The following is a 26,139-nucleotide window of genomic DNA, read 5'->3' as shown; positions in this document are numbered from 1 at the left end:
CCTCATGAGTGCCCAGTTTTGAGCTGCTAGATTTGTTCTGAATCGATCCCATTTGGCACAGTGGTAGTGCCACATAACACAATGGATGGTGAGCTCAGTGTGAAGACAGGACTTTGTCTCCACAAGGACTGTGTGGTGGTCACTCCTGCCAATACTGTCATGGACAGTTGCATCTGTGACAGGTAGATTGGTGAGGACAAGGTCAACATAGAAATATAGAAAAATAGGAGCAGGAGTAGGCAATTCGGCCCCTCAATCATTCAATATGATCGTGGCTAATCCTCTATCTCAATACCCTATTCCCGCTCTCTCCCCATACCCCTTGATCCCTTTTGTGTCTAGAAATCTGTCTATCTCCTTCTTAAATATATTCAGTGACTTGGCCTCCACAGCCTTCTGTGGTAGTGAATTCCACAGGTTCACCACCCTCTGAGTGAAGAAATTTCTTCTCATCTCAGTCCTAAATGTTCTACCCCGTATCCTGAGACTGTGACCCCTCGTTCTAGAACCCCCAGCCAGGGGAAACATCCTCCCTGCATCCAGTCTGTCTCGCCCTGTCAGAATTTTATACGTTTCAATGAGATCCCCTCTCATTCTTCTAAACTCTAGTGAATACAGGCCTAGTCGACCTAATCTCTCCTCATATGACAGTCCTGCCATCCCAGGAATCAGTCTGGTGAACCTTCACTGCACTCCCTCTATGGCAAGTATATCCTTTCTTAGGTAAGAAGACCAAAACTGCACACAGTACTCCAGGTGTGGTCTCACCAAGGCCCTGTATATCTGTAGTAAGACATCCTTGCTCCTGTACTCAAATCTTCTTGCAATGAAGGCCAACATACCATTTGCCTTCTTAACTGCTTGCTGCACCTGCATGTTTGCTTTCAGTGACTGATGTACAAGGGCACCCAGGTCCCTTTGTACATCAGCATTTCCCAATCTATCACCATTTAAATAATACTCTGCCTTTCTGTTTTTCCTACCGAAGTGGATAACTTCACATTTATCCACGTTATACTGCATCTGCCATGTATTTGCCCACTTACTCAACTTGTCTAAATTGTCTTGAAGCCTCTTTGCATCCTCCTCACAACTCACAATCCCACCTAGTTTTGTGTCGTCAGCAAACTTGGAAATATTACATTTGGTTCCCTCATCCAAATCATTGATATATATTGTGAATAGCTGGGGCCCAAGCACTGATCCCTGCAGTACCCCACTAGTCACCGCCTGTCACCCCGAAAAAGACCCATTTATTCCTACTCTCTGTTTCCTGTCTGTTAACCAATTTTCAATCCATGCCAGTATATTACCTCCAATCCCATGTGCTTTAATTTTGCACACTAACCGCTTATGTGGGACTTTATCAAAGGCCTTCTGAAAATCCAAATACACCACATCCACTGGTTCTCCCTTATCTATTCTACCAGTTACATCCTCAAAAAACTCCAGTAGGTTTGTCAAACACGATTTCCCTTTCATAAATCCATGTTGACTTTGTCTAATCCTGTTGATATTTTCTAAGTGTCCTGTTATCACATCCTTTATAATAAACTCTAGCATTTTCCCTATTACTGATGTTTGGCTAACCGGCCTGTAGTTCCCTGTTTTCTCTCTCCCTCCTTTTTTAAATAGTGGGTTTACATTTGCCACCCTCCAATCTGCAGGAACTGTTCCATAATCTATAGATGGGGATTTATCAGCTTTCAGTCCCTTTAATTTCTCCAGCACTATTTTTTTACTAATACTAATTTCCTTTAATTCCTCCTTCTCACTAGACCCTTGGTTCCCTAGCATTTCTGGGCAGTTATTTGTGTCCTCTTCTGTGAAGGCAGAACCAAAGTAGGTTTTTCCGTGTTGGTTCTCTCACCACCAGGTGCAGGCCCTATCTGGCAGCTATGTCCTTCGGGACTCGGCTAGCTCGGTCAGTGGTGGTGCTGCTTGATGACGGACATTTAAGTCCCCACCGAGAATACATTCTGTGTCTTTGCTACCCTCAGTGCTATTTCCAAAGCTATGGGAGGGCGGTAGGTGGTAATCAGCAAGCAGTTTCTTTGTCCATGTTTGACCTGATGCCATGAGATTTCATGGGGTCCAGAGTCAATGTTGACGATTCCCAGAGCCACTCCCTCCCAACTGTATACCACTGTGCCGCCACCTCCAATGGGGCTGTTCTGCCATTGGACCAGAGATGGTGACGGAGGAGTCTGCGACATTGGCTTCTGTGAGTATGACTATGTGAGACTGTTACAAAATCAAAATACTGCGGATGCTGGAAATCTGAAATAAAAACAGAAAATGCTGGAAATAGATAGCAGGTCAGGCAGCATCAGAGTTCTGACGAAGGGTCATCGACCTGAAACGTTAATTCTGTTTCTCTCTCCACAGATGCTGCCTGACCTGCTGAGTATTTCCAGCATTTTCTGTTTTAATTTACGTGAGGCTATTGCTTGACTAGTCTGTGGGACACCTCTCCCAATTTTGGCACAAGTCCACAGATGTTAGTGAGGAGGATTTTGCAGTGACGACTGGGCTGGGCGTGCCTTTGTTGTTTCCGAATCCGATTTCTAGGTCGATGACAAGTGGTCCGTCCTGTTTTATTCTTATTGTAATTTTTTAGTAGTGGTTTGATACAACTGAGCAGCTTCCTAGGCCATTTCAGAGGGCAGATTAAGAGTCAACCACATTGTTACGGATCTGGAGTCACATACAGGTCAGACTGGGTAAGGACGGAAGGTTTCCTTCCCCAAAGGACAGTTGGTTTTCTACAGCAATCTGATAGCTTCATTGCTGATACTAACTTTTTATTCCAGATTTTATTAACTGAATTCAAATTCACAAACTGCCATGGTGGCGATTTGAACTCACATCTCTGGATTATTAGTCCAGATCTCAGGATTACTAGTCCAGTAACTTAATCACTATGCTACCGTACCCCTATATACAGGTTTTGTGTAACCACAGAATGCTTGATATGTCATTGCGTATATCTCTTCTGTAAAAACATCTCAAGGTTGCACAAAAAGCTTTTCAGCAAAACCTTAGAAAGCTATCGTGGCCCAGAACTTCGGGTCTCCACGGGTGAGTACGCATGGGGTACTCACCTGTAGGCCCAGTGGAAGTGCCGGTTTCCTGCATACACTGCGCATGCGCGGGAAACCGGCACTTCCGTTCCCCTGAAAGAAGGGGTTCAGAGTTCGAACGCGTGCGCAGGAGAGGCAGCGCGTGCGCATCGAACTAACGTTTTTTTTGCAGGTTTTCCCGGGAGTGTAAGTCTCCAGAAGTTACACATGTAAAAAGCATTCGCAAGGCCTGCTTTTTACAAGGTAAGTGGTGAATTAATTAAAATTTAAACATTTTTTCCACAGGTTTATTATTTTTAAATACTTTAAAGAAAGGTAAGTTTATTTTTAGCCCCATTAGAAAATAAAATTATTTTTTTCAAAAATGTAAATTGTTTAAAATAGTTATTTAATGTAATTTATAGTTTATTTAAAAAATGTGATTTAAAAAAAAATTATTTGAAGATTTAGTGATGTTTTGGGGCTCGTAGTATTTATAAGTTTGACAGCCCTTCCTGTCAAACTTACGAATGAAGCATTCCCTGCTCCGATTGGCTCCCCATGGCCCACGTGATCCCAGGGGACGCATCGAACTAACTGCGCCCTTGGGATATGCAAGCACTGCGCGCCGGCAGTTGGAGCAGGCCTAGGATCGGAATTACACGGGGGCCCACAGCTCAACGGCCGGCGCGCAAGGTAAGTGCAGGTTGGGGGCTTACACCCGTGGGAAGCCCTCGACCCGAATTTCTGGGCCATCCTTTTTACTCCAAATATATCCAGATTCTACTGCCAGAATACCTTAATAATGTGATGTGCTTTGTATGAACTATTATTCCTGAGGTACATTTCATTTGTACAGTGCGTTCTTGAGTTAAAAAAAGAAATTTGCAGATACTTTTCCTTGTTAGCTTTTACATGAGTTTCACATCATTTGGCTTTAGCACATTTGATCAGTTTGCCCTGATTCACAACTTATAATGTCAATTTCACAGCAAAATTGCTTTGCACTAACACAAAAGTGGCAGTATAATTGCAGCCATACAATTGAGATAGATTTTCTAAACGAAACATGTTAGACAGTATTGAATGGAGCAAGAATAATCAAATTGTATTTTTGGCTAGAGTTTAAAATAAAATGATTTCATGGCAGTGGCTCAATGGAAGCAAAATCCCAAGCACGTGTTATAAATCACAATTCTTGCAAATAATAATGCTTCAAATTCTTGAGTATTAAGCCAATTATTTGACTTTAATATGTTGAATTCTTCAGTGTAACAGTAATACATTAATTTCCACTATTTGTTTATGTTATATGTCTCCTTGGCTCATTGGAGGTTGCATAATCCCAGAAATGTTTATCTAACATAACCTCCTTTAAACTGATCTGGTGAAGTCTTGTAAACAGGATACGTGCTAAAATTAAATATCGTGCAGTGATATGAGGAGATTACAGCACCCTTTTCAAGCTAATTATTTTTGTTATCCGTAGCATGTCAGGATAATTTGAGATCATACAGTGTTTTGTGGGAGACTGACTGAGTTCTCATTGTTGCAGTTAGATTATTGGGGGTAACGTTCAACTTTGACAGGGGGGGATGTGAAACTGTCAATATGGATCGGCCGCCTGTTATACACCGATTTTCCCTTTCATTGAAGTCAATCAATGCCGGTTTTACCCTGCCTCTCCTAGCCAAAGTTGAAAGTTACCCCAATTGTGTCAAGTTGTAGGTGCCTTCCTTCAGCAAGGATGTCATGAAGTGGGTGCAGAAGAGATTCACTATGATGATACAAGGGATGAGAGGCTTTAATAATGAGGAGAGGCTACAGAAATTGGGGCCCAATATTCCGTGACATTTTGGAGGGCTAAAAGTCTCCTTCTGGTGGAGTTGGAATTTGGGGAGGAAGTCAGACATATCAGTTACAGCTGTTGTAAAACACATGGGGCAAAAATTCGGTCGCGCCCCTTTTGGGGCGCTAACTTTAGTGGGGCGCTACTTTTAGCGCCCCAAAAAAGTTATCACCCCCGCACCCAAAATTCAATGGTGGTGCCCCAAGAAGGAGGTGAGGCGCTACTGGAAGCACTCCCCCTCCCTCTTGGAGCGCTCCCAGGGAATGTCGTGGCGCTACGTGCCAGAGTGCCACACGCGCTGGCACGTCGCGCCGCGATACTGCAGGTCTTCTTCCCCTTATTAAAGGGGCCTTGCGCAGTACGACCCGGGGCCCAGCTGGGCCTCAAGGGATCAGGGTGCTTGGGCTGATGGATCGCGGCCGGCACCCCGTCGGGGGGAACGGCAGAGGGGGCAGGGGACGGCAAAGGGGGCAGGTGCTGGCAGGCAGCCAGCAAAAAAAAATGGTCGCCCGGCACCGCCCTTTTAATTACTGCCGCCCCGGCCGCACGTACACCCCCTGACCCTGTCGGACATAGCATCCAGCGGTAAGTCAGGGGGCGCGACCGAAGTTTGAGGCCGGGGCGCGAGCGGGACGCTGCGCATGTCAATGATGTCATCGCTGCAGGAGCAGCGACGTGGGGCACTACTGGCTACCGCTGCTGCTAACCTCCCGCTGAATTTCGTGAGAGGGGTTAGCGGAGCCGCACCCGGGCACTAGTTACTTTGCGCCCCGTTAGCGCCCTAAGAGGGCGCTAACGGGAGGCGCAAAGCAACTGAATTTTGCCCCCATGGTAAATTCGGATGGAATTGGGTGCATGTGGTGCATGTGTAGGAGTCGCTGGAAATAAACAGACTGCGAGACTTTCATAGCAGCAAAGAAAAACGCGTGTTAGTTTTATTAGCTCTCCGCATGGACTGTGGGACTCGGCCTCATCGCAGGGCTATCACGTCATCACACAATCGACAACTCTTAAAGGGACCCTGTCCCGATAACCCAACCAAGTTCCGTACATAACGTGGAGCGATAACAACATTGGCTATACATAGTGAATTGTGTTACTGTCCCTATGTGGTCTCCACCACATACGTCCCCCCAGAATTAACTAGAACTGGCAATGTCAGTCGTTGAGGGGCCCGGATCACACGGCCGAAACGGATCCTTAAGTCCGGGGCGGGGACCGGGGGGGGTCGCAGGAGGGTCCCCGGGTGCTCGGTGGTGGACTGAGGGTGCAGAAGCCGGAGGTTGGCCCCGCCGCGGGGGCAGAGCCGACCCAACGGGTCGGTCCAGATCCAGGTGGGCTGGCTTAAGACGGTCCACGGAAATGTAGCCCGGCTTACCGCCGACACCCACCACGAAGGCCATGTCCCCGGCATCCAGGACGCGGAATGGTCCATCGTAGGGTGGGTGAAGAGGTCCCCGGTGGGCGTCGTGGCGGAAGAAAACATACTCCGCCGCACGAAGGTCGGGCGGAACGTGGGACTGAGGGAGGCCGTGCTGCGACGTGGGTACCAGCGCGAAAACCTTGGCGTTGTCCAGGAGGGCGGACCGCTTACAGGCTGTGGACCAAGGGTCCGTGGCGTTGGGGATGAAATCCCCAGGAACCCGCAGCGGCTGCCCGTAGACTAGCTCGGCGGACGAGGACTGGAGGTCCTCCTTGGGGGCGGTCCTGAGTCCCAGCATGACTCACGGGAGTCTGTCGATCCAACTGTCATCCCGGAGGCTGGCCCGGAGCGTGGCCTTCATGGAGCGATGAAACCGTTCGCACAGCCCGTTAGCCTGAGGGTGATATGCGGTGGTGCGGTGTTGTCTCAACCCGAGGCCTTGGGCGACAGCGTTCCAGAGCTCTGATGTGAACTGGGGCCCCCGGTTGGAGGAGACGTCAGATGGGGCGCTGAACCGGGCGACCCAAGTGTTGATGAATGTCCGAGCAACATCGGCGGACGTTGTTGACGACAGCGGAACGGCTTCTGGCCATCGGGTGGTTCTGTCGACCATCGTGAGGAGGCGGGTGAACCCGCGGGAGGGCGGTAGGGGCCCCACCAGGTCCACGTTAACATGGTCGAACCGCCTCTCTGGCACCGCGAAAGGCGCCAACGGGGCCTTAGTATGGTGATGCACTTTCGAGCGCTGGCATACCACGCAGGTATTGGCCCAGTCGCGAACGTCCTTCTTGAGCCCGTGCCAGATGAACTTAGCCGCCACCAGCTTCTGTGATGGCTTCCTGCCCGGGTGGGAAAGGCTATGGAAGGCGTCGAAAACCTGCCGTCTCCACCCGTCGGGCACGACGGGGCGTGGCTGCCCAGCGGAAACGTCGCACAGGAGCGTGGTGCCAGCATCGTCAAACGTGACATCCGCTAACTGAAGGCCCGTGACAGCCGTCCTGTAGGCCTGGACGTCCGGGTCGGAGGCCTGGTCGGCCGCCATGCGGGTGTAGTCGATGCCGAGGTGTACGGCGCTGGCGACGGCCCGGGAGAGACAGTCAGCGACAGAGTTGTTTTTCCCAGCCACATGCTGGATATCCGTTGTGAACTCGGAGATGAAGGAAAGCTGGCACTGCTGACGGGCCGACCACGGCTCGGAAACTTTGGCCATGGCAAAGGTCAACGGCTTGCGGTCCATGAACGCCGTGAACGGGCAGGCCTCCAGCAGGAAACGGAAGTGTCGGACGGCGAGGTAGAGGCCGAGAAGCTCGCGATCGAAGGTGCTGTACTTCCGCTCGTTGGGGCGGTGCTGCCGGCTGAAGAAGGCGAGCGGCTGCCAGGTGCCATTGACCCACTGTTCGTGGACGGCGCTGACAGCATAGTCCGAAGCGTCAGTGGTGAGAGCGATCGGCGCATCGGGCAATGGATGCGCCAGCATGGTCGCATTAGCCAGGGCCCTTTTCGTGTCCGTGAAAGAATTGGCCATCGGACCAGTCGACGGCGAGCTTGGCGGGCTTGCCTTTGAGGGCCTCGTAAAGGAGCTGCATAAGCTGGGCTGCCCGGGGAACGAAGCGATGATAAAAGTTCGCCGTGCCCAAAAACTCCTGCAGGGCCCTCACGGTGAGGGGTCGCAGAAAATCCTTCACGGCCTCCACTTTCGACGGCAGTGGCACCGCCCCGTCCTTCGTGATGCGGTGCCCAAGAAAGTCGATCGAGGACAGCCCGAACTGGCACTCGGCCGGATTGACGATTAGGCCGTGCTGGCTGAGGCGTTCGAAGAGAGTCTGGAGGTGGGACACATGCTCCGTCCTGGAGGCGCTGGCGATGAGAATGTCATCCAGGTAGACGAACAGGAATGGCAGGTCCCATAACACGGTGTCCATTAGGCATTGAAAAGCCTGAGCGGCGTTTTTGAGACCGAATGGCACGCGCAGGAATTCGAACAGCCCAAACGGGGTGATCACCGCGGTTTTCGGGACGTCCTGCGGCTGAACGGGGACCTGGTGGTAACCCCGAACGAGGTCCACTTTAGAGAAAACAACTTTCCCGGCCAGGCGGGCGGAAAAGTCCTGGATGTGTGGAATCGGGTAGCGGTCGGGGGTCATAGCGTCGTTGAGGCGCCGGTAATTGCCTCACGGGTGCCAACCGCCGCCTGGTTTCGGTGCGATGTGCAGGGGCGAGGCCCATGGCGTGTTCGACCGGCGAATGATGCTGAGGTGCTCCATCGTGTCGAACTCGGCTTTAGCTATGGCAAGTTTCCCCGGGTCGAGGCGCCAAGCGCGGGCATAGACAGGCGGACCGGTGGTCGGGATGTGGTGTTCTACCCCGTGCTTGGTGGCGGCGGATGAGAAAGTGGGCTTCATGAGGTCCGGGAACCCGGCGAGGAGGCGGGGAAACTCGTCGGAGGCCGAGAGTGCGCTGGACAACTTCGGAACCACTGAGCGAACACGGGAGCGAACTGAAAGTCTCAGCGTTGACGAGACGTCGGTTCTTGATGTCCACCAAAAGGCCATTGGCGCAGAGGAAGTCAGCGCCGAGAAGGGGGGTGGACATTTTTGCTGTAACAAAGTCCCAAGCGAAACGCTGCCCGCCAAAACACAGCGCCACGCTCCGTTTCCCGAAAGTATGGATGGAACTGCCATTGGTGGCTTCGAGGGTGGGGCCGTGGTTCCCCCCCTGTATGTCTATGGTTGACGCGGGCAGGACGCTCATCTGGGCACCCGTGTCGCAGAGGAAACGACGTCCAGAGTCAGTGACCGTAATGAATAACAGACTACCTGAACGGCCGACAGCCATGGCAGCTAATGAGTGGGCCTTCGCGTTTCCTGACGTGGTAAAGCTGCACGGGGGCCGGCACTTCTTAGCGTTGGGGCGGAACTGCGCGTGGTAGAAGCACATGCTTGGGGGCTGCCGCCGTTGGGCTGTGGCGGTGGGGCAGGGTCCCGCATGGCCGCGCTGTACTGTTGCCCGGCGGAGTAAAATTTGTCGGCCTCCTTGGCCAGGGCACGGAAATCACTAATATGAGAGTTGGCTAAAGCCGACCGTACCTGCCCTGGCAGCTGTTGTAGGAACAGTTCTCTGAAGAGGAAGCACGGCTTGTGCTTGCCCAGGAGGGTTAACATGTGGTCCATCAGTTCTGAGGGCTTGGAGTCGCCAAGCCCGGATAGAGAGAGAAGCTGGCATGCGTGCTCGGGTTCAGTTAGTCCAAAAGTCTCTAGGAGGTGCGTTCTCAGCGTCGCAAATTTGTGGAGCTCCGGGGGGTCCTCGAGCAGGCTTACGACTCTGGCAGTGGTGGAGCTGCCGAGAGCAGAGACGACGTAATAATGCTTCGTGTCGTCTGCGGTGATGTCCCGGAGAGCAAACTGAGCCTCGGCCTTGGCGAACCAAGTGGCAGCCTGCCGTTCCCAAAACTCCGGTAATTTGAGAGAAACGGTGTTCTTCACCATCTCGGATAAAGTCTTTGGAAACGTCCAAAAGAGAAACGGGGTCACCAATGTAGGAGTCGCTGGAAATCAACAGACTGCGAGACTGTCATAGCAGCAAAGAAAAACGCGTGTTAGCTTTATTAACTCTCCGCATGGACTGCGGGACTCGGCCTTGTCGCAGGGCTATCACGTCATCACACAATCGACGACTCTTAAAGGGACCCTGCCCCGATAACCCAACCAAGTTCCGTACATAACGTGGAGCGATAACAACATTGGCTATACACGGTGAATTGTGTTACTGTCCCTATGTGGTCTCCGCCACACACGACTGTAATGTATATACCTTTAAGGGGGGAACTACTTTTTACAGCTCATGTATACTGTAGTACTGGCAGTGACCACACCTGTATATAGCACTGAGTAGTAATCTGTACAGTCAGTTCCAGAGTGAGCCACGTTGAGTAAACACCTGTTGTACCGTTCTCCTGCAGTCTTGTGTCTTACTACTGACAGACACAACATTGGCGACGAGGCAAATTTGATCCTACCTGCAACTCTTCATCACCTCCCAGGGATTTGTTCCTGGAGACCAGAAGATTGGAGGTCAAGGCGTCGACCACGGGCAACCGCCCAGTCATCCAGCAGAGACTCGAGAATTGCGGGGGAGGCTGTTGAGAGCCAGGCTTGGCTTTCCAGTCGCGGTGGTCCAGCGAAACGGGCTGGCAACAGGTAGTGCGCAGACCCTTCCCAGACAGCGGCGGGCTAGAGCCCGACCGAGCGGCACAGCAAAGGGCCGAGCAGCGTCGACGGGGGAGAGAGAGAGAGGGCAGAGCGCACAGGGCGCAGCCGGTGTTCAGGGGCCGAGCAGCGTCAAGGAGAGGGAGAGAGACGCGCAGAAACCCACGAGGTGCCGCCATTGCCACGAGGACCGCCGAGAGCAGCGTTGGCAGCAGTGCAGGAGAAGCGCGCGAAACCTACAGGGCGCCGCCATTGCCACGAGGACCGCTGAGAGCGGCGTTGGCAACAGCGGGGGAGGAAGGAAAGCGCGGGAGATGCCATTTTAAGCCACACCCAAAATGCCGAAGAGTGGCAGTATCACCGCATTTGCCAATGAAGTCGGGTCGAACGAATAGAGGTATACTGCAAGGCAAATGAGGTGTCAGATGACAAGAAAGCGCCGGTATTGTTAAATTTAATGGGTGCAAAGACGTATGGCTTATTACGAAATCTAGTAACCCCAGCGAAGCCAGTGGAAAAGAGTTTTGGAGACATAGTGACGATACTACAGGAACATTTAAACCCCACACCGCTGCTGATAGCAGAAAGATTCAAGTTTCACAAACGAAACCAGCATAAGGATGAAAGCAATGCTGACTATTTCACAGAACTGCGCAAACTATCGAAACACTGCCAGTTTGGGACGGGACTGGCAGATATCTTAAGGGACAAGTTTGTGTGTGGGCTTCAAAGTGAAGGAACCCAGAAACGGCTTTTATCTGAAAAGGACCTTACGCTGGACAAGGCTTTCAGCATTGTGGTATCATATGAAGCAGCAGCACAGGGCGCTGCAGAGATACAACAGAGACCGCAAGAATATGGCACAAACGAAATGTCATACAGAACAGAGAAGTGCTATCACTGCGGCAGAACAACACACGACCACAATGATTGCTGGTTCAAAGACAAAGTGTGCAGACAGTGGAAAAGTAGGACACATAGCACGAGTCTGCAGGTCGGGAAAGAAAACCAGCAATAAGAAATCTCCAAAAGAAAAGTACAAGAAGGTACATAAGGTGACGGAGAATAGTTCAGACGAACAAAAGAGTGATACCGACTCTGAAAACAGGGAGCTGAGTTGTCTGAAACTACATGATGTGATCAAAATGGAGGATCACCGAACCATTTGGGTCACTCTCAAGATAGCAGGAGCCCAGGTAAAAATGGAATTGGACACAGGATCAGCCCTAACAGTTATAAACCGACGGGACTACGAGCGGCTATTCTCACACATACCCTTGAGAGACACAAAAATTATTTTGAAGACGTACACAGGGCAAAAAGTTTACCCCAAAGGAAAAATAAGGGTGACCGTTATATATAACGGTAAGGAAACACCAAAACTAGACCTGTATGTATTGCAAGATGGAGGACCACCATTACTGGGACGTGAATGGATCCGGAAAATACAGCTGGATTGGCATTCCATACAAGCACTGCCTGTGTGCTGCCAAAAAGGATGACGACGTCACACCTGGGCGACAGTCAAAGATCCTAACCGACGCGCAAGAAGTGTTCCAGCAAGGACTCGGAACACTAAAAGGCATGACAGCAACAATTAAAATCGAAGAAAACGCAAGCCCAAAATTTTTTACGGCCAGACCGGTACCTTATGCGATCCGCCCAGCTGTCGAAGCAGAGCTGGAGAGTTTGGAACGTTCAGGAGTACTGTCCAAGGTAGACTGGAGTGAGTGGGCTACACCCATCGTCCCTGTGATGAAAAAGTCGTTGAGCAGCACGCCTGGGGAACCAAGGAAGGTTCGCATCTGTGGGGACTTTAAGGTAACAGTGAACCCAGTTCTTCACACCGTGCAATATCCACTTCCGCAGATTGAAGATATTTTCGCCTCGCTATCTGGAGGGAAACGCTTTACTAAGGTTGATCTGGCCCAGGCGTATCTGCAAATGGAGGTAGAAGAAGCATCAAAAAAATACCTCACAATCAACACCCATAAAGGTCTCTACCAATACAACCGGCTGGTATTCGGGGTAGCATCAGCTCCGGCTATTTGGCAAAGGGCAATGGAACAAGTCCTGCAAGGGATCCCAGGGACCCAGTGTTATTTGGACGACATCCTGGTCACGGGCGCAAATGACACCTCACCAACCTGGAGCAGGTGCTCACTAGATTGAAGGAATATGGGCTCCGAGCTAACCGCCCCAAATGCGAGTTTTTTAAAAAACAGATCTCATATTGTGGCCACGTTATCGATAAAGAGGGGTTACATAATTCCCCAGAAAAGATTGAGGCAGTAGTCAAGGCTCCAGCACCGGAAAATGTGTCACAACTGAGGTCGTTCCTCGGGCTGGTAAACTACTACCATAAGTTCTTGCCAAATTTGTCTACAATACTACACCCACTGAACACCCTACTGCAAACTGGAGTGCCATGGAAGTGGAGTGATGAATGTAAACGAGCTTGCCAGAACGGATTTGCTCCGATAATGGACCACAGTTTGTGTCCGAAGAGTTCCGGAGGTTTATGCAGAAGAATGGGTAAGGCATTATGCATCCGCCCCATATCATCCAGCTGTAATGTATGTACCTTTAAGGGGAGAACTACTTTTTACAGCTCCTGTATACTGTAGTACCGGCAGTGACCACACCTGTATATAAACCCTGAGTAGTGATCTGTACAGTAAGTTCTAGAGTAACCCTCATTCAGTAAACACCTGTTGAATCGTTCCCTGCAGTCTGTTGTCTGATTATTGAAGGACACAACATTAAGATACACGGACATAACATTGGCGACGAGCAGATTCGAACCTACCTGCAACTCTGCATCACCTCCCAGGGATTCGCTCCTGGAGAATAATGGAAGAAGGTCGAGTCCAGAAGCACGGGCGTCGACCACGGGCAACCACCCAGTCATCCAGTGGAGATTTGAGCATCGCAGGGGAGGCTGTCGAGAGCCAGGCTTGGCTTTCCAGTCACGGTGGTCCAGCGAAACGGGCTGCCAACAGGTACTGCGCAGACCCTTCCCGGACAGCGACGGGCTAGAGCCCGACCGAGCGGCACAGAAAAAGGCCGAGCAGCGTCGACGGGGGAGAGAGAGAGGGCAGAGCGCACAGGGCGCAGCCGGTGTTCAGGACCGAGCGGCGTCAACGGGGGAGAGAGGCAAGAGAGAGCAGAGCGCAGCCAGTGTTCAAGGGCCGAGCAGCGTCAACGGGGGAGAGAGGCGCGCAGGAAAATGCACAGAGCGCAGCCGGTGTTCAAGGGCCAAACAGCGTCAACAGGGGAGAGAGGCGCGCAGGAAAACGCGAGGCGCTGCCATTGCCACGAGGACCGCAGAGAGCGGCGTTGGCAGCAGTGCAGGAGCAGCGCACGAAACCCACAGGGCGTCGCCATTTGCCACGAGGACCGCCGAGAGCGGCGTTGGCAGCAGCGCGGGAGACGTCATTTTAAGCCGCAGCGGGGAAGAAAGGAAAGTGCGGGAGACGCCATTTTAAGCCAGTCTAACCACACCCAAAAATGCCGAAGAGTGGCAGTATCACAGCGTTCGACAATGAAGTCGAAGATTGGACGACATATGTCGAACGCATAGAAGTATACTGCAAGGTGAATGAAGTGCCAGATGACAAGAAAGCGCTGGTATTGTTGAATTCAATGGGTGCAAAAACGTATGGCTTACTACAAAACCTAGTAACCCCAGAGAAGCCAGTAGAAAAGGATTTTGAAAACATAGTGCCAATCCTACAGGACCACTTAAACCCCACACCGCTGCTGATAGCAGAAAGATTTAAGTTTCACAAAAGGAACCAGCATAAAGATGAAAGTAATGCTGAGTATTTAACGGAACTGCGCAAGCTATCGAAACACTGCCAGTTTGGAACGGGACTAGCAGATACTTTAAGGGACAAGTTTGTGTGTGGGCTTCAAAGTGAAGGAACCCAGAAACGGCTTCTATCAGAAAAGGATCTTACGCTGGATAAGGCTTTCAGCATTGCAGTATCACACAAAGCAGCAGCACGGGGCGCTGCAGAGATACAATGGAGGCCGCAAGAATATGGCACAAATGAAATGTCATACGGAACAGTGAAGTGCTATCGCTGCGGCAGAACAACACACGACCATAATGATTGCTGGTTCAAGGACAAAGTGTGCAGACAGTGTGGAAAAGTAGGACACATAGCAAGAGCCTGCAGGTCGGGAAAGAAAACCAGCAGCAAGAAATCTCCACAGGAGAAGTACAAGAAGGTACATAAGGTGACGGAGAGTAGTTCAGATGAACAGAAGAGTGATACCGACTCCGGAAGCAAGGAGCTGGGTTGTCTGAAACTACATAATGTGATCAAAACGGAGGATCACCAAACTATCTGGGTCACGCTCAAGATAGCAGGAGTCCAAGTGAAAATGGAATTAGACACAGGATCAGCCCTAACAGTCATAAACCGAAGGGACTACTAGCGGCTATTCTCACATATACCCTTGAGAGATACAAAGATTGTCTTGAAGACGTACACGGGGCAAAAAGTCTACCCCAAAGGAAAAATAAGGGTGAATGTTCTATATAATGGCAAGGAAACACCAAAAATGGACCTATATGTATTGCCAGATGGAGGACCACCACTACTAGAACGTGAATGGATCCGGAAGATACAGCTAGATTGGCATTCCATACAGGCACTGACTGTGGCTGACAAAAAGGATGACGACGTCACACCTGGGCGACTGTCAAAGATCCTAACTGACGCGAAAGAAGTGTTCCAGCAAGGACTCGGAACACTAAAAGTCATGACAGCGATGATTAAAATTGAAGAAAACGCAAGCCCAAAATTTTTTAAGGCCAGATTGGTACCTTATGCGATCCGCCCAGCCGTCGAAGCAGAGCTGGAGAGTCTGGAACGTTCAGGTGTACTGTCCAAGGTAGACTGGAGCGAGTGGGCTACACCCATCGTCCCTGTGATGAAAAAGTCGTTGAGCAGCACGCCTGGGGAACCAAGGAAGGTTCGCATCTGTGGGGACTTTAACGTAACAGTGAACCCAGTCCTTCACACCGTACAATATCCACTTCCGCGGATTGAAGATATTTTCGCCTCGCTATCTGGAGGGAAACGCTTTACTAAGATTGATCTGGCCCAGGCGTAGCTGCAAATGGAGGTAGAAGAAGCATCAAAAAAATACCTCACAATCAACATCCATAAAGTTCCCTACCAATACAACCGGCTGGTATTCGGGGTAGCATCAGCTCCGGCTATTTGGCAGAGGGCAATGGAACAAGTCCTGCAAGGGATCCCAGGGACCCAGTGTTATTTGGACGACATCCTGGTCACGGGCGAAAATGACAGTGATCACCTTGCCAACCTGGAGCAGGTGCTCACTAGATTGCAGGAATATGGGCTCCGAGCTAACCGCCCCAAATGCGAGGTTTTTAGAAACAGATCTCGTATTGTGGCCACGTTATCGATAAAGAGGGGTTACATAAGTCCCCAGAGAAGATTGAGGCAGCAGTCAAGGCTCCAGCACCGGAAAATGTGTCACAACTGAGGTCGTTCCTCGGGCTGGTAAACTACTACCATAAGTTCTTGCCAAATTTGTCTACAATACTACACCCACTGAATACCCTACTGCAAACTGGGGTGCCATGGAAGTGGAGTGACGAATGTAGACGAGCTTTCCAGAAGAGCAAAACACTAATCACATCGAAAGAGGTATTGGCCCATTACAACCCGGCATTACCAATTCGGTTGGCATGTGATGTGTCACCCTACGGCATTGGAGCGGTGCAGTCACACAAATTCTCGGACGGCTCAGAGAGGCCAATAGCCTTTGCGTCACGATCACTAACCTCAGCCGAGCATAACTACGCCCAGATTGACAGGGAGGCCCTCAGCCTAGTGTGGGGAGTGAAAAAGTTCAATCACTATCTGCACGGGCAGAAGTTCACCTTGCTGACTGACCACCAACCACTTGTCTCCATCTTTAATCCAAAGAAGGGCGTTCCAGTGATGACTGCGCAACGGCTACAAAGATGGTCCCTTTTTCTAGGGGCGCACCAATATGAAATCGAGTATAAGGGCACGAAACAGCATGGAAACGCTGATGCGCTATCACGCCTGCCACTGCCTGCTGCGGAGGAAGCACCAGCAGTGGATCCTGTCGAAATATTTCATTCGACTGTAATTGAATGCTTGCCAGTAACTAACGCTGGTATAGAGAAGGAGACCCGAAATGACCCGACACTGTCTCGGGTATATGATTTGATGGTGAAGGGATGGCCAGCACATGGCGACTCACTGTTGCCAGCATTCTCATCCAGAAGAGAACAGCTGTCAGTATGCCAGGGGACCTTGATGTGTGGATCCCGAGTGGTAATTCCACCCAAGTTAAGGGAGAGAGTGCTCAATGAGCTTCACGAAGGTCATCTGGGAGGGGTAAAAATGAAAAGCCTAGCCAGGGCTTATGTGTGGTGGCCGGGGATCAATAAACAAATCGAGGACCTGACCAAGAGTTGCTCAGGATGCCAGAAAGTCCAAAATGCACCACCACAGGCCCCTCTACACCCATGGGAGTGGCCCTCATCTCCATGGCAACGGGTGCATATTGATTTTGCTGGTCCATTCATGGACGCAATGTTTTTAATAGCCGTGGTTGCGCACTCGAAATGGCCTGAGGTCATCAAAATGTCCTCCACCACCACGGAGAAAACTATTGCAGTCCTACGGACCATTTTTGCCAGGAATGGCTTGCCAGAACAGATTTGCTCCGACAACGGACCACAGTTTGTGTCGGAAGAGTTCCGGAGGTTCTTGAAAAAGAATGGGGTAAGGCATTACACATCCGCTCCGTATCATCCAGCCACAAATGGATTGGCTGAGAGGTTCGTACAAACCTTTAAGAAGGCAATAAAGGCTATGTACAATGACAACATTCCGCTGCAGCACAGGGTGGACAATTTCCTGTTCGCCTACCGGAATGCGACACATGTAGTCACCAACCAGGCCCCAGCCATGATGTTCTTTAACCAAAGGTTAAGATCTCGCCTGGATTTGCTCAGACCAAACGTACGAAGAGATGTTGAGAGCAAGCAATTCCAGCACATCCATGAGAAGCCAACAAGGAGCTTCAATGTAGGGCAACCAGTCTTGGCCCGCGACTACCGAACAGAAAAATGGCAGCCAGGAACGATATGCACACGGCAGGGCCCACTAATGTACACAGTGGACGTTGGGGAGAGCATCGTGAGATGCCATGCTGACCAGATCCTAGAGTCACAAGAACAAGTCAACCCCATGCCTCGCCCATACGTGCCTGGTGATGAACCCGACGTCCAGGTAGCATCTACCCCAGAAACAGTAGCATCGGAAGCTGATGAACCAACCGACGACAGGGGGCCAGAATCGCCTCCGCACCAAGAGCAAGATTCTCGGGAAAGGCGCTATCCAGAAAGGATCAGGAAGCCTCCCCAAGACTGAATTTATAAATAGACTATTTTCAGCTAATGCTGCATGTTAAAAGTGTTAATTGTAGTTAGTTTGATATTTAATTGTTAAATGTGTTATGGTACTGTTAATCTAAAAGGGGAGGAATTGTAATGTATGTACCTTTAAGGGGAGATCTACTTTTTATAGCTCCTGTATACTGTAGTACCGGCAGTGACCACACCTGTATATAAACCCTGAGTAGTGATCTGTACAGTAAGTTCTAGAGTAACCCTCATTCAGTAAACACCTGTTGAATCGTTCCCTGCAGTCTGTTGTCTGATTATTGAAGGACACAACATTAAGATGCACGGACATAACACCAGCCACAAATGGATTGGCTGAGAGGTTCGTACAAAGCTTTAAATGGCAATAAAGGCTATGTACAATGACAACATTCCGCTGCAGCATAAGGTGGACAATTTCCTGTTCGCCTACCGGAATGCGACACAAGCAGTCACCAACCAGGCCCCGGCCATGATGTTCTTTAACCGAAGGTTAAGATCTTGCCTGGATTTGCTCAGACCAAACATACGAAGAGATGTTGAGAGTAAGCAATTCCAGCACATCCATGAGAAGCCAACAAGGAGCTTCATTGTAGGGCAACCAGTCTTGGCCCGCGACTACCGAACAGAAAAATGGCAGCCAGGAACGATATGCACACGGCAGGGCCCACTAATGTACACAGTGGACGTTGGGGAGAACATCGTGAGACGCCATGCTGACCAGATCCTAGAGTCACAGGAACAAGCCAACCCCATGCCTCGCCCATACGTACCTGGTGAGGAACCCGACGTACAGGTCGCATCTACCCCAGAAACAGTAGCATCGGAAGCTGATGACCCAACCGACGACAGGGTGCCAGAATCGCCTCCGCACCAAGAGTGAGACACTCGGGAAAGGTGCTATCCAGAAAGGATCAGGAAGCCTCCCGAAAGACTGAATATATAAATGGACTATTTTCAGCTAACGTTGTATGTTAAAAGTGTTAATTGTAATTAGTTTGATATTTAATTGTTAAATGAGTGTTATGGTACTGTTAATCTAAAAGGGGAGGAATTGTAATGTATATACCTTTAAGGGGGGAACTACTTTTTACAGCTCATGTATACTGTAGTACCGGCAGTGACCACACCTGTATATAGCTGTAGTGAAATCTGTTTGTTCTTGCCTGTATTCGTTTTGCACTCATGTATATTACCCTCCCCCACACGGTGTATAGTTTCACTTCCTTTTTCCTGACTAACCTGTATGACTCATTCCTGCGAGCCAGTCAGTGTGTTGAGATGTTAGCTCTGATCTTAGTGATTAAAAGCCAACTTGTTAAAGTCTATAACTTCTAGTTTTGTGGTTATTGAAGGCACATCAATTTTAATCACTAAAGAATACTAGGATGGATCGACTCCTAAAACCAGAGCGTCTGGACTTGGATCCACATTCTGCTGAAGCATCAAATCAATTTGGACACTGGCTCAAATGCTTCGAACTCTTCGCGAGGGCCTCATCCACTAGCGAGGTAGATAAACTGAGTCTACTGACTACTCGCGTTAATCATCAGATTTATTCGTTCATCCGGGACGCCACCTCTTACACGGAGGCCATCACTATCCTGAAGGCCCAATACCAGAGGCCAGTAAATGAAGTGTACGCCAGACATCTGCTGGCTACACGCAGGCAGCGACCTGAGGAATCAATGGACGATTTCTTACAGGGCCTAAAGGACTTGGTCCGGGACTGTAACTGCAAGGCCGTGACGGCCAACGTGTACTCTGACGAATTGGTCCGCGATTCCTTCATCACGGGCCTCAAATTGAATTATATCCGGCAGAGACTGCTGGAGAAGGAGGTCCTGGACTTAAAAAAGGCAGTGGCCACTGCGCGATCGCTGGACGTGGCCCAGAAAAACTCTGACTCTTATTCTTACGGCCATGCGGCCCTCACCGCCTCGTGCGCGCCGAGCGGGCCGCCATCTTGGAATCAGCCATCTTCCCCATCCAGGTCTCAGACCAGCTCTACACCGCCGGAGTCCCCACACAGAAATTCACCCAGGAGTCCTACTACAGCGGCAATGTCTCGAGGCCTGAAATGCTACTTCTGCGGCCAGGCCAAGCACCCCAGACAACGATGCCCAGCGAAGGACGCTACATGCTTCAAATGTAAGAAAAAGGGGCATTTTAGCAAAGTCTGCAGGGGGAATCCGATTTCCAACTCCGTCACCGCCTCGTGCGTGCCGTGTGGGCCGCCATCTTGGGATCCGCCATCTTTTCCCGACTCAACGGCCGCCCAGGGCCCAACAGTGGCTTCGATCACGGTAGATCAATCCAGGCCACACCCATTGACAAAATCCATGATGGACATACAGGTAAACGGGAATTTAACGAAATGTTTAATTGACTGTGGGAGTACCGAGAGTTTTATCCACCTTAGCCTGGTACGGCGGCACTCATTAACGGTAACCCCTACACGGAGCAGAATTGCGATGGCTGCTAAGCCCCACACTTCGGATATTTTGGGCTACTGTGTGGTAACACTGACTGTAAAAGGCACGGACTACAAGGATTTTAAACTCCTCGTGATGCCAGAACTCTGTGTTAATGTAATCTTGGACCTGGACTTCCAGTGCCACCACGAAAGTGTCACGCTAGCATATGGCGGGTCCCAGCCGCCACTCACAGTCTGTGACCTATCAACCTTAAAAATCAGCCCGCCCTCTTTATTCGCTAATCTCGCTCCGAACTGTAGGCCCATAGCGACCAAAAGTAGACGGTACAGTCTGGAAGACAGACACTTTATCAAGACGGAAGTGGACAGACTCCTGCGGGAAGGCATTATTGAATGCAGTACCAGTCCGTGGCGTGCCCAAGTAGTCATAGTTAAAAATAGCGAAAAGAAACGGATGGTAATTGACTACAGCCAGACTGTTAATATTTATACCCAGCTGGACGCCTACCCTTTACCCCGCATATCAGAAATGGTCAACCAGATCGCGCAATACCGAGTCTTCTCGACTATCGACCTCAAATCCGCGTATCACCAGCTCCCCATTAGAACGGAGGACCGGCCAGACACCGCCTTTGAGGCGAACGGACGCCTCTACCATTTTCTCAGAGTGCCCTTCGGGGTAACAAATGGGGTCTCGGTCTTCCAACGTGAGATGGACCGCATGGTTGACGAGAATAAACTACAAGCTACCTACCCCTATCTGGACAATGTCACTATCTGCGGGCACAACCAGCAAGACCACGATCTAAATCTTGCGAGATTTTTAAAAACTGCCCTAAAGCTGAATCTAACCTACAACGAAGACAAATGTGTCTTCAACACAACCCGTCTCTGTATCCTCGGCTGTGTGGTGGAAGATGGGGTAATTGGACCGGACCCTGACTGATTATGCCCCCTAAAGGAACTGCCCCTGCCACACAATCCCAAAGCTTTAAAAAGGTGCCTGGGATTTTTTTCGTATTATGCCCAATGGGTGCCCAATTACTCTGATAAGGCCCGACCCCTCATTAAATCAACGTCCTTCCCACTATCAGCTGAAGCTCGGGAGGCTTTCACCAGTATCAAACAGGACATTGAAAGGGCTGCACTGTGTGCAGTGGACGAAAGCATTCCCTTTCAAGTCGAAAGCGATGCGTCAGACTTTGCTTTAGCTGCGACCCTCAATCAGGCTGGGAGACCTGTGGCCTTCTTCTCCCGAACCCTTCAGGGACCTGAAATCAGGCACTCTTCTGTCGAGAAGGAGGCACAGGCTATAGTGGAGGCAGTGCGGCACTGGAGACACTACCTAGCCGGCAAACGTTTCACCCTGCTCACCGACCAGCGGTCGGTGGCTTTCATGTTTAATAACAAACAAAGGGGGAAAATCAAGAATGACAAAATACTCAGGTGGAGGATCGAACTATCCATGTTCGACTATGATATTATGTACAGGCCGGGAGCCCTTAATGAACCCCCAGACGCCCTATCGCGGGGAATGTGTGCCAGCATTCATACGGACAAATTACAGGGTCTCCACAACAACCTCTGTCACCCAGGGGTCACCCGACTATACCATTTTATAAAGTCCCGCAATCTGCCCCACTCCATCGAGGAGGTCAGGGCAATGACCAGAGCCTGCCGCATCTGTGCGGAATGCAAGCCTCGTTTCTACAGACCTGACCATGCACACCTTATCAAAGCCACACGGCCATTTGAGCGCCTAAGTCTGGACTTCAAGGGACCCCTTCCCTCTGCCGACCGTAACGTATACTTCCTCAATATCATCGATGAATATTCCCGCTTCCCCTTCGCCATTCCCTGCCCAGACATGACCAGTGCCACGGTCATCAAGTGTCTCGGTAATCTATTCTGCATGTTTGGCATGCCGAACTACATACACAGCGATAGGGGGACGTCATTTATGAGTGACGAACTGCGCCAGTTCTTGCTCTCAAAGGGGATAGCCACTAGCAGAACAACTAGCTACAACCCCCGGGGTAATGGGCAAGTGGAAAGGGAGAATGCTACTGTTTGGAAGGCTGTCACATTAGCCTTAAAGTCAAAAGGCCTTCCGACCTCCCGCTGGCAGGAAGTCCTCCCAGACGTGCTCCACTCCATAAGGTCTCTGTTATGTACAGCCACTAATGCTACCCCTCACGAAAAGATGTTCGTTTTCCCCCGGAAATCGACCTCGGGCATATCTCTACCCGCGTGGCTGACGTCCCCGGGGACAGTACTATTGTGGAAGCACGTGAGAGGCCATAAAACGGACCCCCTTGTGGAAAAGGTACAGCTCCTCCATGCAAACCCTCAGTACGCCTATATCGAATACTCTTGACGGGCGAGAGGACACTGTTTCCATAAAAGACCTCGCTCCCTCGGGGAGCGGAGAGAACGATGAGAGACTACCCGAGGAAGACCTACACAAAGAGACAGGACGCCCAGAGGTATCAATACCCAACTTTAACCTGGAGGACACTGCAGATAACCTGGAAGACACTGCGGAGGCCCGGACAGCGGAGGAACCAGAATCCACTCCCCTAGAGGCACCCCAACCGGCTTTGCGCCGATCACTGAGAACCGCAAAACCTCCTGACAGACTCACTTATATCAACTTTTAAGAAACATCACCCCGATGGACTAAATCTAAAGAAGGGGTGAATGTAATGAAATCTGTTTGTTCTTGCCTGTATTCGTTTTGCACTCATGTATATTACCCTCCCCCACACGGTGTATAGTTTCACTTCCTTTTTCCTGACTAACCTGTATGACTCATTCCTGCGAGCCAGTCAGTGTGTTGAGATGTTAGCTCTGATCTTAGTGATTAAAAGCCAACTTGTTAAAGTCTATGGGCTAGATTTTCAGTATAGGCAGTTTTGGGGCGCTAACCTTAGCGCCCGCCCGAAGTTAGCGCCCGCCCCAAAGTAGCGCCCCATTGCCGGGAATTCAGTGGCTTCGCCCTAAGAGGTTGGTGGAGCGCTAAAAGAGGCGTTCCACTACTATCTTTAGGCGCTAAGCCGGCGGTCCAGAGGGATAGCGCCCAGGCGGGGCGCAGCGCGGGTGCGGTCATTTTTGGACTGACAGCAGACCCCGTGGCGCCGACCAGCTCTTAAAGGGGGAAGGGACGAATTGGTCTGCTGCCACGCCCTGCACACTGCAGCCTTGCAAAGAGGCCTCAACACTGCTGCTCAACCCCAGGGAGTCATGGCAACGCCAGAGAAGGCCCGTCAGCATGCCCTGCGCTTCTCAGAGGGTGATCTGGACATAATGGTCACAGCTCTGGAGGTGAGGCGCAAGATCTTGTTCCCAGAGAGTGGGAGGAATCCAACCCACCACGACTACACCAAAGCCTGGAAGCAGATCGCCCAGAGGGTGACGTTCACCGGCGATGCCCCCAGGACCCACAAACAATGTCGTAAAAAATACAACGACCTGACCAGGATTGTCAAGGTGAGTAGCCTTTCCAGTCTCCTCCTCATTCTTGCATGTACACCTGACATGATGGGCAAAGGGAGCTGAAAGTCCTATTGGCCAGCCCTCAGCCAGCAGCATTGGGACAGTCATGAGCATCAAATGGCCATTCGGCACTCTACACTTTGGCCAAGCTATTCCACCATGGGAGGCTGTGCACACTACATCAGGGCTTCACTCTGGCCAAGCTATTCCACCATGGGAGGCAGTGCACACTACATCAGGGCTTCACTCTGGGCAAGCTATTCCACCATGGGAGGCAGTGCACACTACATCAGGGCTTCACTCTGGCCAAGCTATTCCACCATGGGAGGCAGTGCACACTACATCAGGGCTACACTGCGCACTTACAGCCCGTCCTTTCTCTTGCAGGCTAAAGTAGCCTTTAATCGCCAGGCCCGTGCCAGGGGTGGCCGCGCCAAGCTGCAGAAGCTCACTCGGCTGGAGGAGCGCGTGTGTGTGCTCATGGGAGCCCGTGTGATCGTCCCCACAGCGTGCGGAGTATCCGACCCTCCACTGCCCAGCAATGGTAAGGACCTCGCCTTTTGGCCCTCTCGCGTCGCACTGGCCCATCCGAGCTACCTCCTTTGCCACCGTCCCACCAATGCGCTGAATGCCACCAGTCCTAACTCCCTCGCTGACGCCGTCTCCTCACTCTGAAGCTACTCTTGTGCATTCCTGCTTTCAGCTGGTGATGACCAGGACCCTGAAGCTGCCAGTGACAGCACCTCCGAGCAGGAGGAGGAGGAGGAGCAAGCCGGACCATCGGGGGAACAGTCACGTCCCGCAGGAGAGGAGGAAATGCTTGACACCTCCTCACTGGACGAGTGCCTGGAGGAACTGTCGCAGGGCAATGCAGCTTCTGGGACCAGTGGCGTCCAGCCACCCAGGAGCCGTGCGCGTGGCCCGCGGCCTTCCCCCCAAAGGGGGGAAGGATCAGAGGGGAGTGCTGCTGATCGGCACACTCGCCGCCACCAACGTGGCAAGGGTCCCTTAGTTCGGCCCCCTCCTCCCCAGCGGGAGAGTCGCGACTCCAGTCCGGACACCTTCACCTCGGAGGAGGTGCGGAAGCTGGATAAGATGGCCGAGGATTCGGACCGGCGCCACACGGAGCTCATGAGCGTGGTGGGGCGCATGCCTGAGGCCATCGAGTCACTGGCGACCAGTGTGCGCGAGTTCGGGGCAGCAACTGCCGCGAGTGGCCGCATGCTGACTGATGCCGTCAAGACCCTGGCGGATGTGATGCGCGCGCACACCAGGACAACAGGGGCACTCACTGCTGCCACACGCGCTGTCTCAGGCAGGCATCGCCAGGGCAGCCGCCGCGCTGGACCATCCCAGCAAGCCGCCCCTCGGCTGATTGTTGCGGATCCTGCAGTGCGGGCCCGGCCGAGAGCCACCGCGCCACAGCACCAGCCAGCGCATCCCAGACGCCAGCTGGCCCACATTGCGCCATCCGTCGCCGCCATTCCCCCACTGGGGCATCAAGGGCAAGCGGCTGCAGCTGATGGTGGCCAGGCTCAGGTGCGCCACTCAGCAGACGGCCCCTCGAGGCCCAAACGCCGTGTAGGCCGCCCCCCAGCGGCATCTGGCGGAAGGGCATCTGAGCCTCAGGCACCTTCCCCCAGCCTCGCAGCAGCCACTGGGCAGAGCTTGCGAAGGAGCAGCAGGCCGGGCAGGGGAGGCAAAAGGCTGGGCAAGGTCTCGCCCTCGCGGGCCACTCAGTAGAGGGTGTGGCCAGCTTTCCTTTTATATGGCGGTGGCCATCTTTATTTTGCCCATGGTTGTGTTGTTGGAGGGCTTATTTTTTGCGTTAGGCCGACGTTGAGGCCCGGTTTGAAGAAAGGTGGAGTGACTCCTCCCCAGTTTGTGGGAGTGAGTCGTTTGTTGGGCTTTTTGTGGGGCCCGTTTATTGTTTTTGGGGATTCATGTGGGAAGGGCTTTTCATTTTTATGTAATAAAAAATTATCTTTATTCATGCAGTCTCCATGGTTGTTCTTCTTAGTGTTTGTTGGCTTCACCGGCTGAGGGCTTGCGGAGCGGCTGCATTCATCTTCCCTCATGGCCCCTGGCCATTCCCTGACAGGGGGCTTAGAAGTACCGTGTAATAAGGTGGCGTCGTGCGGCCCTTGGCCCTGGTCGCTCCCTCCTGGGAACGTACTCCTGCTCCTCCTCCTCCTCCTCCTCA

This window comes from Somniosus microcephalus, chromosome 5 (genome assembly GCF_052327205.1).
Source record: "Somniosus microcephalus isolate GS21.2 chromosome 5, FLI_Smic_1.0, whole genome shotgun sequence".
Classification (NCBI taxonomy): domain Eukaryota; kingdom Metazoa; phylum Chordata; class Chondrichthyes; order Squaliformes; family Somniosidae; genus Somniosus; species Somniosus microcephalus.
Note: the sequence above shows the minus strand (reverse complement) of the source record.